Below are 15,618 nucleotides of genomic sequence, written 5' to 3'. Positions count from 1 at the left end.
AGAAGTTACAACAGACACCACAGAAATACAAAGGATCATAAAAGACTACTACAGGCAACTATATGTCAATAAAATGTACAACCTAGAAGAAATGGACAAATGCTTAAAAAGGTACAATCTACCAAGACTGAACCAGGAAGAAATAGAAAATATGAACAGACAAATCACAAGTACTCAAATTGAAAATGTGATTTAAAAAATTCCAACAAACAAGAGTCCAGGACCAGATGGTTTCACAGGCAAATTCTATCAAACATTTAGAGAAGAGTTAACACCTATCCTTCTGAAACTATTCCAAAAAATCTCAGAGGGAGGAACTCTCCCAAACTCATTCTATGAGCCCACCATCACCCTGATACCAAAACCAGAAAAAAATACCACACACACACAAAAAATTACAGGCCAATATCATTGATGAACATAGATGCAAAAATCCTCAACAAAATACTAGCAAACCAAATCCAAGAATACATTAAGAGGATCATACACCATGATCAAGTGGGATTTATCTCAGGGATGCAAGGATTTTTCAATATCTGCAAATCAGTCAGTGTGATACACCACATCAACAAATTGAAAAATAAAAACCATATGATCATCTCAACAGATGAAGAAAAAAGCATTTGAAAAACTTCAACACTCATTTACGATAAAAAGTCTCCAGAAAGGGTGCATAGAGGGAACATACTTCAATACAATAAAAGCCATATATGACAAACCTACAGCTAACATCATACTCAACAGTGAAAAGCTAAAAACATTTCCTCTAAGATCAGGAACTGATTTCAGAGAGACAGCAGTGAGTGGTGTGGTGAAGTGAGATCTTAATTCCCTGCCCAGGAATTGAACCTGGGTAGCCTGGATGAAAACCAGGAATCCTAGCCACCACACCCCTTGGCACTTACCCCCAATGAAAAATGCATTTCTCACGGAGGCAAAACAGTAAAAACAGGTACAAAGTTTATTATTAGAGACATAGCACAACAACAAGTGGGAGAGCACACTTATCAATGTAATCATCACCTTTTTCAGTTTTCATATTAAATTAGTAGGAGAAATGTCTCCATTATATGGTAACATATTTTATGAACCAAATATTGAGACTCATCATTTAAAATACAATCTGACAATAAAAGAAAATATTTGAGATCTGGAGAGTCTCAGAAAATTCTGGATGGATGAATACCTCATCCATGTTAACAAAAACCTAAATCAAATTCTTCTCCACCACATAAATAACTATCACGAAAAAAAATCCATGCTTTCTTTATTATATTTTCCCCTCTTTCAGCAGAAAGCTGGTAGATTCTGAAGAAAAAATAAATTTAAAACACTAATATCTATAACAAACTTGATCTTCAGTGCTATCTTACTTGAAAATGAATTAATTATATAGATTTTCAAAGAACAGAATTATTCAGTTTTGAAATAAAAGAAGTCTGTTCCACAGACGCAAATAAGCCTTTAGGTTTTATGTTGATTGTAAGATAAAGAGAGTATACAAGATAAAGGCAAATGGCACAATATATGTGTGGGGTAAACCATATAAAAATATTTTGGAATAAAATAATGAATTCACTATATGTGTTGGAATAGGAAACTTGAAACTGTGTTGTATAATAGCCATTTGTTATAACTTTTGTTATAGCTGTATTTCAGTTGTATCCTTTCAATTATTTATTTATTTATTTATTTTGGCTGCTCTGGGCCTTAGTTGAGGTATGTGGGCTTCTTAATTGCAGCATGCGGACTTCTTAGTTGCAGCATGTGAACTCTCAGTTGCTGCATGCATGTGGGATCTAGTTCCCTGACCAGGGATCAAACCCAGGCCCCCTGTATTGGGAGTGTGGAGTTTTATCCATTGGACCACCAGGGAAGTCCCTCCTTTCAATAGTTTAATATGACCAAACCATCTGTTTTAAGTGTAATTTTGCCTGAGATATTCCCCCCCCCCTTTTTTTTTTAACTCTGGACTACATGTCCGGCAGAATTCTCTTAAATAAACTAGGTCCTGATTTGAATTTTTCACTGTATCCACATTGGCCATTTAGATTGCTCCCAAAAATCAACAAAATGCTGTTCACTGGCAGATTTACCATGATAAAGAACATAACATAAGAAAACAGGCCATTATTTTAATGAAAACTGTATGTGAGATCCAAATAATTTAGGCTACTTATATATCTATTCTTGAAAAAAGTACAGATTTAAAATTTTTCCATATGATTCCTGACTCTAACTCACTTTTTCTTTACCTAAATGGAAAACTATTTTCTTCCTAGTGATGAGAAATGTCTCTTTTTCTAGGAATGGAGACTTCTATCCACACAATGGATTAGAAAAAAAGGAACAACTTCCTTGCCATGCTGGCCACAGCTTTCCTGACTGCATCTTCCAAGTCAATGCCAGAAGTTACAGGGAGCTGGATATTGTTGAATATGTTCTGAGACTCTTGGACATTGATTCCTTCAAGCCTAACCACCAGAGCTATGAGTTCTAGTGTTCAGCAGTCTTTGATGATATCATCAGCAATGATAGCAAATTTCACTATTTACCTTAGGATCAGCAATGAGCAAATAAAATATTTAATACACTGAGCTTCCCTAACACTGAGATCCAAGAAGTTGGTTGGACTTTGACCATGAAGAGAAATGACGTCATATGGAGCTATGTTTAGTCCAGCACCACTCACAAACAGTTGGTATTCCCATTTAGTTTTATGTATTTTAGGTCATATCTACTGACTTAATTTTGAGCAGATGCATTTTTTATTTGTTGTCCATGGCAAATATATCTTTTTGTAGATATCTTGAATTGTCCTCAAAGTGTATCTTGACATCAAAACAGACAACTTGTCTTTCTGGAATTTCACCAAAGGGTTTCAGTTCAACCTAAGTAGCATAAATTTCTAGGGAGGAATTCCATGACTTCTTAATTTGATTCACAGCCTAATTTTCATAGACCCCATAGAAGCCTAAATTTTCTCCTGTCCACTAAACTTGACTGTTCGTCAAAACTGTCTTCAAAAATGTAAATTTGTTCCTTAAAAATATATTCTGGTATAGAAGCAGCCACTGATTAAATGTCAATGCCCCTGCCTGAGGCTGCACATCAGCAAAAGCCATTGCAGTATGCGCCCATTAAAATTTCCAAGAAGGGACTTCCCTGGTGGTCCAGTGGTAAAGAATCTGCCGTACAATGCAGAGGACGCAGATTCAATCCCTGGTCAGGGAACTAAGATCCCACATGCTGCGGGGCAATTATGTCCGCACGCACAACTACTGAGCTTGTGCACCTCAACTAAGGAGACTGCGTGCTGCAAACTACAGAGCCCACGTGCTCTGGAGCCTGCGTGCCACAACTACAGAACGCATGCACCCTAGAGCCTGCATGCCACAATTAGAGAGAATCCTGCATGCCACAACAAAAGATCCTGCATGCCTCAACAAAGATCCCATGTGCCACAACTAAGACCCAACACAGCCATAAATAAATAAATAAATAAATAGATAAATAAATAAATAAATAAATCTGAAAAGAAAGTCTATTTGTTTCAAAATTTTTTCCAAGTAGGAGCATCATACACAGTGTCAGTCACAATATATTTGAACTATTGTCTTGTTGTGTAACATTATTTTCTTATTCTTGGATTCCTGCAGGATCAGCCATCTTTTAGAGATTAATTACATTTTCTTGGACTTGGCTGACAGAGTGAGGGCACCAAGACTCACAGATGTTTTGGACCTGCATTGCCATGGGGGAATGACATCTTAAACAAATACCAAGCACAAAGGAGTCTGACTGGGTGAGAGGAGAAGGAGGCTTAGTAGAGATTTAATTCTTTATTGGAAACAAACCTGAAGAAAACACCCAGTTGTGTGTGTGTGTGTGTGAATGTGCACACATATTTGTGGCTGGTTTTTTTGCAGTTTTCTTTTTTCTTGTAGTTGATTTCTAGTCTCATAGCATTGTGGTTGGAAAAGATACTTGATATGATTTCAGTTTTCTTAAATTTTACTGAGACTTATTTTGTGACCTAGCATGTGATCTATCTTGGAGAATGTCCCATGTGCACTTGAAAAGAATGTGTATTCTGCAGCTTTTTGATGGAATGTTCTATACATATTTATTATGTCCATTTTGTCTAATGTGTCTTTTCAGGCCAGTGTTTTCCTATTCGTCTTCTGTCTGAATGATCTTCCATTGATGTATCAATAAGTAGGATGTTAAAGTCTCCTATTTTAACATCCTGTCAGTTTCTCCCTTTGTTTCTGTAAGTATTTGCGTTAGGTATTTAGGTGCTCTTATGTTGGGTGCATATATATTTACAATTGTTATATCTTTATGTTGGATTGATCCCTTGATCATTATGTATTATCCTCCTTTGTTTCTTGTTACAGTCTTTGTTTTAAAGTCTATTTTGTCTGACATATGTTTTGCTACTCCAGATTTTTAGAAAATTTCCATTTGCCTGGAGTACCTTTTTCCATCCCCTCACTTTCAACCTGTGTGTGTCTTTAGGTCTGAAGTGAGACTTTTGTAGGCAGCAAATACACGAGTCTTGTTTTTGTATCCATTCAGCCACTGTATGTCTTTTGACTAGAGCATTTTGTCCATTTACACTTAAAGTAATTATTGATAGGTATGTACTTACTGCCATTTTGTTCATTGTTTTGGGGTTGTTTTTGTAGTTCTTTTTGTTCCTTTCTTCTTTTGTTCTCTTCCCTTGTGACTTGATGACTCTTTAGTGTTATGTTTGGATTCCTTTCTCTTTGTGTCTGTATCTAATATAGATTTTTAATTTGTGGTTATTATAAGGTTTATATATAGCAATCTAAATATATACATAATTAATTTAAGTTGCTGATCTCTTAATTTCAAATGCAGTTTAACAACCCTGCGTTTTTACTTCACCCACCACATTTACTGCTTTTGACATCATATTTACATCTTTTTGTTTTGTGTATTCCTTAGCTGCTTATTGAGGATATAGATGATTTTACCACTTTTGTCTTTTAACCTTCCTTCTATCTTTGCACGTGGTTGATTTACTACCTTTACTGTATATTTGCCTTTAGCAATGAGCTTTTTCCTTTCAGAATTTTCATATTTCTAGTCATGGCCTTTTCTTGTTCACTTAGAGAAGTTTCTTTAACATTTCTTGTAAAGCTGGTTTCATGGGACTGAACTCTGTTAGCTCTGCTTGTCCGTAAAACATTAAAAAATTTTTTTATTGGGGTATAGTTATTTTACAATGTTGTGATCGTTTCTACTGTACAGTGAAGTGAAGTAGAGTTCCCCATGCTATACATCAGGTTCTCATTAGTTATCTATTTTATACATATTAGTGTATATATGTCAATCCCAATCTCCCAATTCATCCCTCCCATGCTTTACCCCCTTGGTGTCCATGTTTGTTCTCTACATCTGTGTCTCTATTTCTGCCTTGCAAACCAGTTCATCTGTACCATTTTTCTAGATTCCACATATATGTATTAATATACGATATTTGTTTTTCTCCTTCTGACTTACTTCACTCTGTATCACAGGCTCTAGGTCCATCTACATCTCTGCAAATGACCCAATTTCATTCCATTTTATAGCTAATATTCCACTGTATATATGTACCACATCTTCTTTAACCATTCAAACTGTCACTGTTTGCAGATGACATGATACTATATATACAAAATCCTAAAGATGCCACCAGAAAACTACTAGAGCTAATTGATGCATTTGGTAAAGTTGCAGGATACAAAATTAATGCACAGAAATCTCTTGCATTCCTATACACTGAAAACGAAAGATCAGAAAGAGAAATTAAAGAAACAATCCCATTCACCATTGAAACAAAAAAATAAAATACCTAGGAATAAACCTACTCAAGGAGGTAAAAGAAAGACCTGTACTCAGAAAACTATAAGACACTGATGAAAGAAATCAAAGATGACACAAACAGATGGAGAGATATACCATGTTCTTGGACTGGAAGAATCAAAATTGTGAAATGACTATACTACCCAAAGCAGTCTACAGATTACTGCAATCCCTATCAAATTACCAATGGCATTTTTTACAGAACTAAAACAAAAAATCTTAAAATTTGTATGGAGACACAAAAGACCCTGAATAGCCAAAGCAATCTTGAGAAAAAAAAAAAAAATGGAGCTGCAGGAATCAGACTCCCTGACTATACAACAAAGCTACAGTAATCAAGACAATATGGTACTGGCACAAAAACAGAAATATAGATCAATGGAACAGGGTAGAAAGCCCAGAGATAAACCCATGCACCTATGGTCAACTAATCTATGACAAAGGAGTCAAGGATATACAATGGAGAAAATGTATTCTCTTCAATAAGTGGTGCTGGGAAAACTAGACAGCTACATGTAAAAGAATAAAAGTAGAACACTCCCTAACACCATACACAAAAATAAACTCAAAATGGATTAAAGACCTAAATGTAAGACCTGACACTATAAAACTCTTAGAGAAAAACATAGGAAGAACACTCTTTGACAAGAAAGATCTTTTTTGACTCATCTCCTAGAGTAATGTAAATAAAAACAAAAATAAACAAATGGGACCTAATGAAACTTAAAAGCTTTTGCACAGCAAAGGAAACTATAAAAAAGATGAAAAAACAATCCTCAGAATGGGAGAAAATATTTGCAAACAAATCAATGGACAAAGGATTACTCTCCAAAATATATAAATGGCTCATGCAGCTCAATATCAAAAAAACAAAGAGCCCAATTCAAAAATGGGTGGAAGACCTAAATAGACATTTCACCAAAGAAGACATACAGATGGCCAAGAGGCACATGAAAATCTGCTCAACATCACTAATTATTAGAGAAATGCAAATCAAAACTACAGTGAGTTATCACCTCACACCAGTTACAATGGGCATCATCAGAAAATCTACAAACAATAAATGCTGGGGAGGGTGTGGAGGAAAGGGAACCCTCTTGCACTGTTGGTGGGAATGTAAATTGATACAACCACTATGGAGAACAGCATAGAGGGTCCTTAAAAAACTAAAAATAGAATTACCGTATGACCCAGCAATCCCACTCCTGGGCATATACCCAGAGAAAACCATAAATCAAAAAGACACATGCACCGCAATGTTCATTGCAGCACTATTTACAATAGCCAGGTCATGGAAGCAACCTAAATGTCCATCAGCAGACAAATTGTCCATAAAATTTTGATCTCTCCTTCAAATCTGAATGAAAGCCTTGCCAGGTATTCTTGGTTGCAGGTTTTCCCCTTTCATCACTTTAAACATATCATGCCACTCCCTTCTGGCCTGCAGAGTTTCTGCTGAAAAGTCAACTGATAGCCTTATGGGAGTTCCCTTGTACATAACTTGTTGCTTTTCCCTTGCTGCTTTTAATATTCTCTATCTTTAATTTTTGCCATTTTAATTACAATGTGTCCTCTTTGTGTTGATCCTGTCTGGGACTCTGTGCTTCCTGCACCTGAATGTCTGTTTCCTTTCCCAGGTTAGGGAAGTTTTTAGCTCTTATATTTTCAAATATGTTCTCTGTCCCTTTTTTCTCTCTCTCTTCTCCTTCAAGGACCACTATAATGTGAATGCTAGTGTGCTTGATGTTGTCTCAGAGGTCTCTTAGACTGTCTTCATCTCTTTTTTTTCTTTTTTCTGTTCAGCTTCAGTGATTTCCACTACTCTGTCATCCAGCTCACTGATTGGTTCCTCTGTGTCATCTAATCTACTAGTGATTCCTTCTAGCATGTTTTTCATTTCAGTTATTGTGTTCTTCATCTGTTTGGTTCATCTTTATATTTTCCAACTCCTTATTAAAATTCTGACTTCTCACTCTGTTCATCCATTCTTCTCCCAAAAGTCCTTTGATCATTTTTATGATCATTACCTTGAACTCTTTATCAGGTAGATTACCTAATCTTCACTTTATTTAGTTCTTCTTCTGAGGTTTTGTTCCATCTTATTCCTTCATTTGGAACATGTTTCTCTGTCACCTCATTTTGCTTAATTTGTTATTTTTATTTCTATGTATTTGGTAGGTTGGTTATGTTTCCTGACCTTGAAGAAATGGTTGTGGCTCTCTCTTGCTTATGAGTTCTTCAAGATCATGGACAGTGTTTTATTCATCTTTGTATCCCCAGTATCTAAGATAGTGTATTATATATACTAGGTACTCAATAACTGACTATTAAATGAATTATTAAGTGAATTAATAATCATTTTGGGGACTTCCCTGGTGGCACAGTGGTTAAGGATCCGCCTGGCAATGCAGGGGACATAGGTTCGAGCCCTGGTCCTGGAAGATCCCACATGCTGTGAAACAACTGAGCCTGTGCACCACAACTACTGAACCTGAGCTCTAGAGCCCACGAGCCACAACTACTGAGCCTGCATGTCACACCTACTGAAGCCTGCACATCTAGAGCCCGTGCTCTGCAACAAAAGAAGCCACCGCAATGAAGAGTAGCCCCTGCTCGCCACAACTAAAGAAAACCTACTCGCAGCAATGAAGACCCAATGCAGCCAAAAATAAAAATTAATTAATTAATTTAAAAAAATCATTTTGGACCAGTCTTTAGGCCACTGGAAAGCCTTCTCTAGATCATGTTTTGAGAACTACTGCCATAGCAGCGTGTCTAAGAATCTCAGTTTATTTTGTTTAAAGCATTCTCTGGCAGAATGAATAACTCACATAATCTCAGTCACAATTTTATCAATATAGATATTAACAACCATACTGGGTCCAACTGTTACTTCAGTTTTGTACATAGAACTCCATAGGTCTATACAATTTATTCTATTGGAAAACAGAGTGATCTTAAATTAATTTTTAAATTTTACACAATTAAGTAAAATTGAGACAAGGCCTAATACGTTTTAAGCTCAGAGGTTTCATTTCTACTTTCATTGTGAAGACAATACATACAATACATACATCTTCTACTACCAGTTCTGCAAGTCACAACACTTAAGACCAGAGCTAGATTAAAAATAAATAAATGGGCCAGGACTCCCACTCCACCCACAAAATAATCCAGGCAGGAAATTCCTACTTGCCCATTGCTCAATCTAACCTTGCTAAAGAAAGAGACCTTTGGGTGGGTAAGTTCTTATTCAAATGAATTCCTAAGGATGGTGCTCAGTAAGAGATCCACCTGTCTAGAAAAGACCCAAACTCTGTGTCACTCGTAATGGACCAATGTGGAGTCCAAATAGATGACAGAGCACAGCATCTCCTAGGTCTTCCCTTCCTCCTCAGCCCCACTGCTGTAATTTGGGCAGACTTTAGAGGCACAACTTCCTCCTCCATGGATTCTCTACTCATCAGTTCTAAATACTACATCAGGTAATCTCAGTTTCTTCAACTACCTATCTGTTGATCTCATGGTACTCTGTCAAATACGCTTTTTATCCAGAAATAATGCAGCTGGATTCATGGCTATCATTTATGGACCACTATGGGCCAGCCACTATGCTAAGCACTTTACAAATCATTTACTAATTTAATCCTGCCAGCAACAATACGAGGTAAATATTCTTTATTATTATCATCCTCACTTTAGAGATAAAGCTGAAAGAAGTTAAGTCCAGGTCCCTTAACTTCCAGGCTGGTGCTTGAACATTATGTAACACTGTTGTAGCAAATGTCACCAAACACTTTACAGCCTTCATTCAAACAATTAATCGTGAGACAGGCTGGGACCTGGGACCCTTTGATACAGTGCTGCAATACTTGCACTTGGACAAATGTCTCCTTGAGCAACAAAATCCAAAGAAACTATAAGAGACTAAAAATAATTGTATGCATGTGCAGTTGGGGCAAATTAAGGACAAGAAGATATAAAAAGACCAAAAAACCCAACTGCCACTTCTGAAGAGCTGGGAGCAAAAACAGGGTGTCAGTAGCAAAAGCAGGGTACTGGGAATGCCCCCTGCACTCAACACCACCAAAGGGGTGGACAAAACTCCTAAGCTACCCATTCAGCCCGACCCATAGACTCACCAGTACTTACCCTCACTCCATATAAGGAACCAGCTTGCCCCCACCTCGGGGAGCAAGCAAGGGAAACCATTACTTGTTTTCACTCCCTCCTGCAGCTGCAGGAGCCCCAGTAAAGCCTTCCCTGAATTTCTGGTCTGGCATTTAGTCAATTTCTATTCACTGGGGGAAGGCCAAGAACCCTGGTTGATATCAATTTCCTTCAAATTACCTGGGCATGGGTCCCTGCCAGTTTGGCAGCCCATGAGAACTTCCTGGATTAATTCAAAGATATATTAGTCTCCAACAAGTCTATTACCTGAAATTCTATAAACCTCTCTGTATGACGTCCTACTAGATTATCTATTAGCTGTATTTTTCCAATGTTTATTAACTGATGAGAAATGCTTTATTTGTTTGCCTATGACAAAGTTGCATATCACAGTAGTTTACCTTGAACAGTACCTAGTAGTCAACTAAAAGATAAAAGATGTTTGATGATGGGGATATTTAGGAAAGCTGCTTCAATTAGCAGAGCACAAGGTCTTGCATCTTTGTGTACTTATAGGCTTGGCAGGTGTAACTGTAGCCATGATGAAGCAGAAAAGAAATGCCTAGAAATGGGAATGGGCCAAGGAGTTTTCTTTAAAACTCATTCTTTAAAACCCTGGGAGCTTTATAATAGATAGTTTATTTTTAGATATCTTAAAAGGGCACTATGGTCAAGTCAGTTTTCTTAACAAACTCTGGATATGTTTATTAGAAGATGGAAGATAGTTGAGAGAGACGAGAGAAAGAGAAAAGTTGGTGATAGCCAGAAGAAAGGGAATAAAGATAGAAGAGGATAGCCTATTGGTACAGACTAGCTCAAGAATGAAGAGAATACCTACTCTGCTGAGATTGATTAGGAAGAGGAAAGAAAGGGTATGGAGGAAATACTTACAAAAATAAGGTAATTCCTAGGGTGATGGTACTCAATGGTCTCTCTTCTCTGGTGCAGTGGGGAGAGCTGGATGTACATTGTTAAAAACATGGTGGGCTGAGGAGGTGGAAAGAGAAAAAATTTAAAGATAGTTGCTGTGGATTGGAGGAAGCAATAGTGATACTGATTTATAGATGATAGGTTGTGGCTTTAGCTAAAACACACAAATTTGTAATGAATTATGGCTAGGATTTTCTTTCACAATGCTATGTGGACCCTGAATTGTAGAAATCTGTGAATTTGTGACTGGAGGGAAATTAGAAGACTAGGAAAGGGAAAAACTGACCCAAATACTAGGTTTATTAGGAAGACCAATTAGAAAAGACCTACGGTCTGAGGAATCAAGAAGGGTTGAGAACCTGTATACATTCATTCATTTTACAATCTTTTGTTGAGGATCTGTCACATATTAATTGTCTGTTAACTTCTTTAATACAAGGATGAATAAGATCCTGCCCTGAGTTAAATGTTAACAGGTGGCAAGGCTGTCACTAACTGCTATGGAATACATGTGTACAAATATACTTTGGAAAAGTTGGTTCTAAGTGGTGCCAAGTCTGTCTCACATTCAGACAATAAGAGAAACAGAGAGAAAAGCTTAAGTTATTCAGACAGTAGGTAGATCCAAACAGTCAAATAGTATACAACAGAGAATAACTATTGACATAAATAGAGGACAAAGGTGTTGAGAAGGTGAGGGTTTGTGAGTGGTATATGATCCTGAAGGAGATGTTTGAGATGTAGGAGATATGGGAGTCCAGGCTGAATCTGGCCATTGGAGAAATGTCATTCCTTGAGGTTAGAAAAAAGATATAATTTGGTATGGGGATTAAACTCTCTGGGCTTCCTCCATCCCCTTTCATTCATCATATGAATTGCAGGCACCTACCTAGAGAAATTAGCTGAGGGAGTCAAATGAAAGGAGTAAAAATCAATGGCAGGGATCCATGTCCATGTAGTTTGGTCGACCTAGGGCCAATATTAATATTTTTATTGATGTTTTTGAGAGAATGAATCAAGGCCTATAGATTAATTTGATGAACAACACAAAGATGAAAAATACTTGACTTGTGTCCTTGGAGATTATTCACTTTTTAGGTGTTTATTGCCTATTTTCTTCAAACTAGATTCTAAGTTCCATGAGGGCAGGGACCTTGTCAGTCTTGTTCATTGTTGTTTTCCCAGCACCCAGAACTGTGCCTGTACATAATAGTTGCTCAGTAAATTGTTTTACATTGATTAAACAAGAGCAGTAGACTGTGATAATTGCTGTGATACCAGTATGCACTGGTGCTTTGGCAGCAGAGCATTAACTCTGCTTTGGGGGTTGGGGAAGCTTTCAGAAAGAAGGTGGCATTTGAGCTTGAAGAATGGGTAGGACTTTGTGAAGTGGAATGGAAAGAGAAGAGTCTTACAGAAAGGTTGGAACACCATAAATAAAGGCAAAGCATTATGAAACACATATGTTTGGGAGATATTGAAAAGTTTATTTTTTGAACACGGATACTTTAAAATGTACTTAGTGTCAGTGGAAAGTGAATTTCCTTCCCTACAAGTATACCTTACTTTATGGAATAGTTAATGAAAGAAGGACCACAGGGAAATGTAAGAAAATTAAATTACTTTAAAAAGAATTTGGAGTGAAATTCTTCTGTCATGTGGATAAACCTGCCCACAGTGAATCGCTCCTGAAAAGCTTTTCCTTCCAAAGAGGACTCATATATGGCCTTGGTGTAACTTTTTCCAAGAAACTGGAGAGTTGAAAGAAAGAAAAGGTAATAGAGGCTAACGCTTCTAAAAACAATAAAATACTAGAAGGATCAAAGGTTTATTATTATTTAACATGAGGAAGGAACACAATAAATGTTCAGCATTTAAGGACTATCACTAATTTAACCTTTCATAAAAACAGTATAGTGGAGGTGGAACCTGCAGAGACTTTTAGTGAACATCTACTATGGAACAGGTGCTTTGCATTCATTGCCTTACTTAATCCTCGCAACAGTCCAGAGAGACAGGGATTACCACTCTCCATTTTATAGATGAGGTAAGAGAGGGGCAGAATAGCTGGGTAAACTACTGTGGTGGTAAATGAAACTGAAATCAAGGCCGACCGTGAAGGTTATTGTCTTTCCCCTACCCTATGCTGCCTCTAACTTAAGAAACTTTTTAGAGAGAAACGTTCGTTATTAATATGAAACATAATACGAAAGAAAGGCATAGGTCTCCGTGTGTGTGTGTGTGTGTGTGTGTGTGTATGTGAAGTGAGTTCTGGTCCAAGTCCTATTGCACTGTGAAGCAATGTTCCCCAAATAGACCCAGGCTTTGGTGTCTATAATCCATCCATTATAATTAACCCCAGGGTTAAGGTATTGTTTCTAAAACCTGATTAAAATGCAAATATGTAACCTGAGAGGACTGACGCCATCTCTCAATTACAAACCTAGGAGCTGGCTCTTTGAGAACTTGACCCGACTAGTCCAGTAGTCGGGAAAGGCGGGGATTGCCCGGGCATCCCTGCAGGAGAGGTCCCCAGGCACAGGAAAGCAGGTGAGGGGTGGATGTCTGGATTGGGGGAGTCACTCGGTGAGATAGCAGAGGTTGGAGCTAAGCTAAAAAACAAACTTGGCCCTCTGAACAATTCTCTGGGGAGGGAGCGAGGAATACACCTTGCCTTCTTATTCCAGGACTCTTTGGGAATCCCATAGACAGTCTTCCGAGGTTCACCATCTTCTAGCCCACGGCTCCTCCCGGGGGTAGACCCAGGAGCAATTAAACTCTGCCTGTGCAGCGTACTCCCCGCTCTCTGCCTAAGAAGCAGGGTCCGCAGATTTAACCCTTTCCCTCCAGACTCCCGCGCTCCCTCCCCCGCACCGTGTGGGCGGCTTGGCGACTGGGCATGCTCAGTCGCCGCCCGCGGTGTGCTTCCAGGGAAACCTCCGCACTCCCTACCCGGGCTGCTCTCTGTTGCCTCCTTGCCGCCGGCCTCCTGGGGTCCATCCCAGCTTGCTCTGCTCCTAGCGACCCAGATTCCTGCCCCGCCTCCGCCCCTCCCGCGCCCGCATCCGGTGCTGCAGCCGCGGCCACCCTGGTCCAGGCTCTGCGCCGGGGACCGACCTCGTCGATCGCCGCGGTGGAACTTGCAGCTGGAGCCCTTGCGGAACGCGGAGATGGAGACCCGACTGCCGCACGCCAGGACCTGCTGAGCTTCTGCCGCCGCTGAGTCCATGTGAGTAGCTGCGTCCAGGGGCGACCCAACAGGAGCGGAGGGGAGAGGGGCGAATGCCCTTGAACAGGAGAGAGGTGGCGGCGAGGACTTTTGGCACCGTGAGAGCTGCGCTGTGTATGGGGCGCAGCAGAAATGCCAAGATTGTGGGCAGAGGGGGCAGGAATGAACGTGCATACTACTTCGGTTCAGGGGCTTCGTGGTCACTCAAGACCGTCATCTGTTCTCCCATCTTGACCCCCAAAATGAACACCCGGGGGATACAGGTCTGCGCGAGAGGCTGCATCTTGGCCGGGGCGCGGGTCACGTAGTAACTGAACGCCGAGGGCTCTGGAGGAGGCATGCCTGGCAGAGGCCAAAATGGGAGGTGGGGACGAAGGTAGGCCTGGCCCGGGCGAGTGGCCTGTCCAGGTCCTAGGGTCCCCTGCCCCACGGCCTTAGGCCTCTGGGGCAGTGCAGGACTTCGGATTGGCGGACCGCAGAGCTGGGGGGTCATCAGCGCTGCGAATCGGGAGGAACTGAGGGGCTGGCGCGCGGTGCCTCCTCCTACTGCCAAGTTCCCCTCACTTATTGGGGCACCTTCTTTCCCAGACAGGTAGAATTGAACAGGCGAGTGGGGCGCCACGGCTCACAGAGCTATTAAAAGCAAAACAGTGAAGTGTGGTGGTGAGGCGTGCTGTTGTGAGTGCCTTTTTTTCCCCAAGTGTGAGTACAGAGTGCCCCTATTCACCGTGTTTCTACTCCACCTCTAAGTAGCGAGTCCGGTAACACACCTTATGAATATTTCAGGAACGACCTCGCAGGCTCGGTTGCTTCAGATCAAGTTTAATGAATATGTTTGTCAGCTTTTCTGCTCTGCACAGGCAGGTGGAAGCCCCGTGCCTCAGCTTTCCAAATCTCATCCCTTCCCTGTACCAACTAGGAAAAAGACGCTAATAACCCCAGTGAGCTTTAGATGGGTACCATAAATTAAGTCTGTCCTTTGGAGAGAAGAGTCTTGGGCAGATATCCAGGCATTGTTCTGCATCTCTGCAGTGTGCGTGTTGTGCCTGGAGCTTGACAAACCGGAGCTGCCAATATGGTGGAAAGCAGGTAATGTGCTTATGTTGGAATAAACGTCTTAATTCATTATCATCTTACGACACCAGGTAGTTACACAGACTTAGTCATTCTCTCCCTTAAAGTTGAATCTGAGATCTAGTTGAAATTTTGAAGAAGGCAAAATTTGTATCCCTCTATACTGGGGGGCATCTATCTTTCCTAAATTCTTTCATGCAAATAAGAAATGAACATCTTTTCTGTAATCACTGTCAAGAACACTGAAAGAACACATTAATGTAAGGAACTTTCAGGATTGGAGCAAGCTGTAGGGCATCTTTCCTTACACTTTAGGTTATAACTTCCATTGCACCATC

At 39.7% G+C, this 15,618-nt stretch overlaps 1 long non-coding RNA gene and 1 pseudogene across 1 annotated transcript in view; one reads left to right on the top strand and one right to left on the bottom strand.

Moving 5' to 3' along the window:
• Positions 1 to 2,335: 2,335 nt before the first annotated feature.
• LOC132369768 (succinate--CoA ligase [GDP-forming] subunit beta, mitochondrial-like) lies at positions 2,336 to 13,977 on the bottom strand (annotated as a pseudogene).
• Positions 13,978 to 14,149: 172 nt separating this feature from the next.
• The window catches only part of LOC132369669 (uncharacterized), a 45,871-nt gene continuing 44,402 nt past the window's right edge, over positions 14,150 to 15,618 (top strand). The window contains exon 1 of the long non-coding RNA XR_009504460.1: positions 14,150 to 14,206. This is a non-coding gene — a long non-coding RNA (uncharacterized LOC132369669). The remainder of the gene's footprint in view (positions 14,207 to 15,618) is intronic.

The sequence above is a fragment of the Balaenoptera ricei genome, chromosome 8 (assembly GCF_028023285.1).
Source record: "Balaenoptera ricei isolate mBalRic1 chromosome 8, mBalRic1.hap2, whole genome shotgun sequence".
Classification (NCBI taxonomy): Eukaryota; Metazoa; Chordata; class Mammalia; order Artiodactyla; family Balaenopteridae; genus Balaenoptera; species Balaenoptera ricei.
This window is presented reverse-complemented; position numbering and strand designations above follow the sequence as displayed.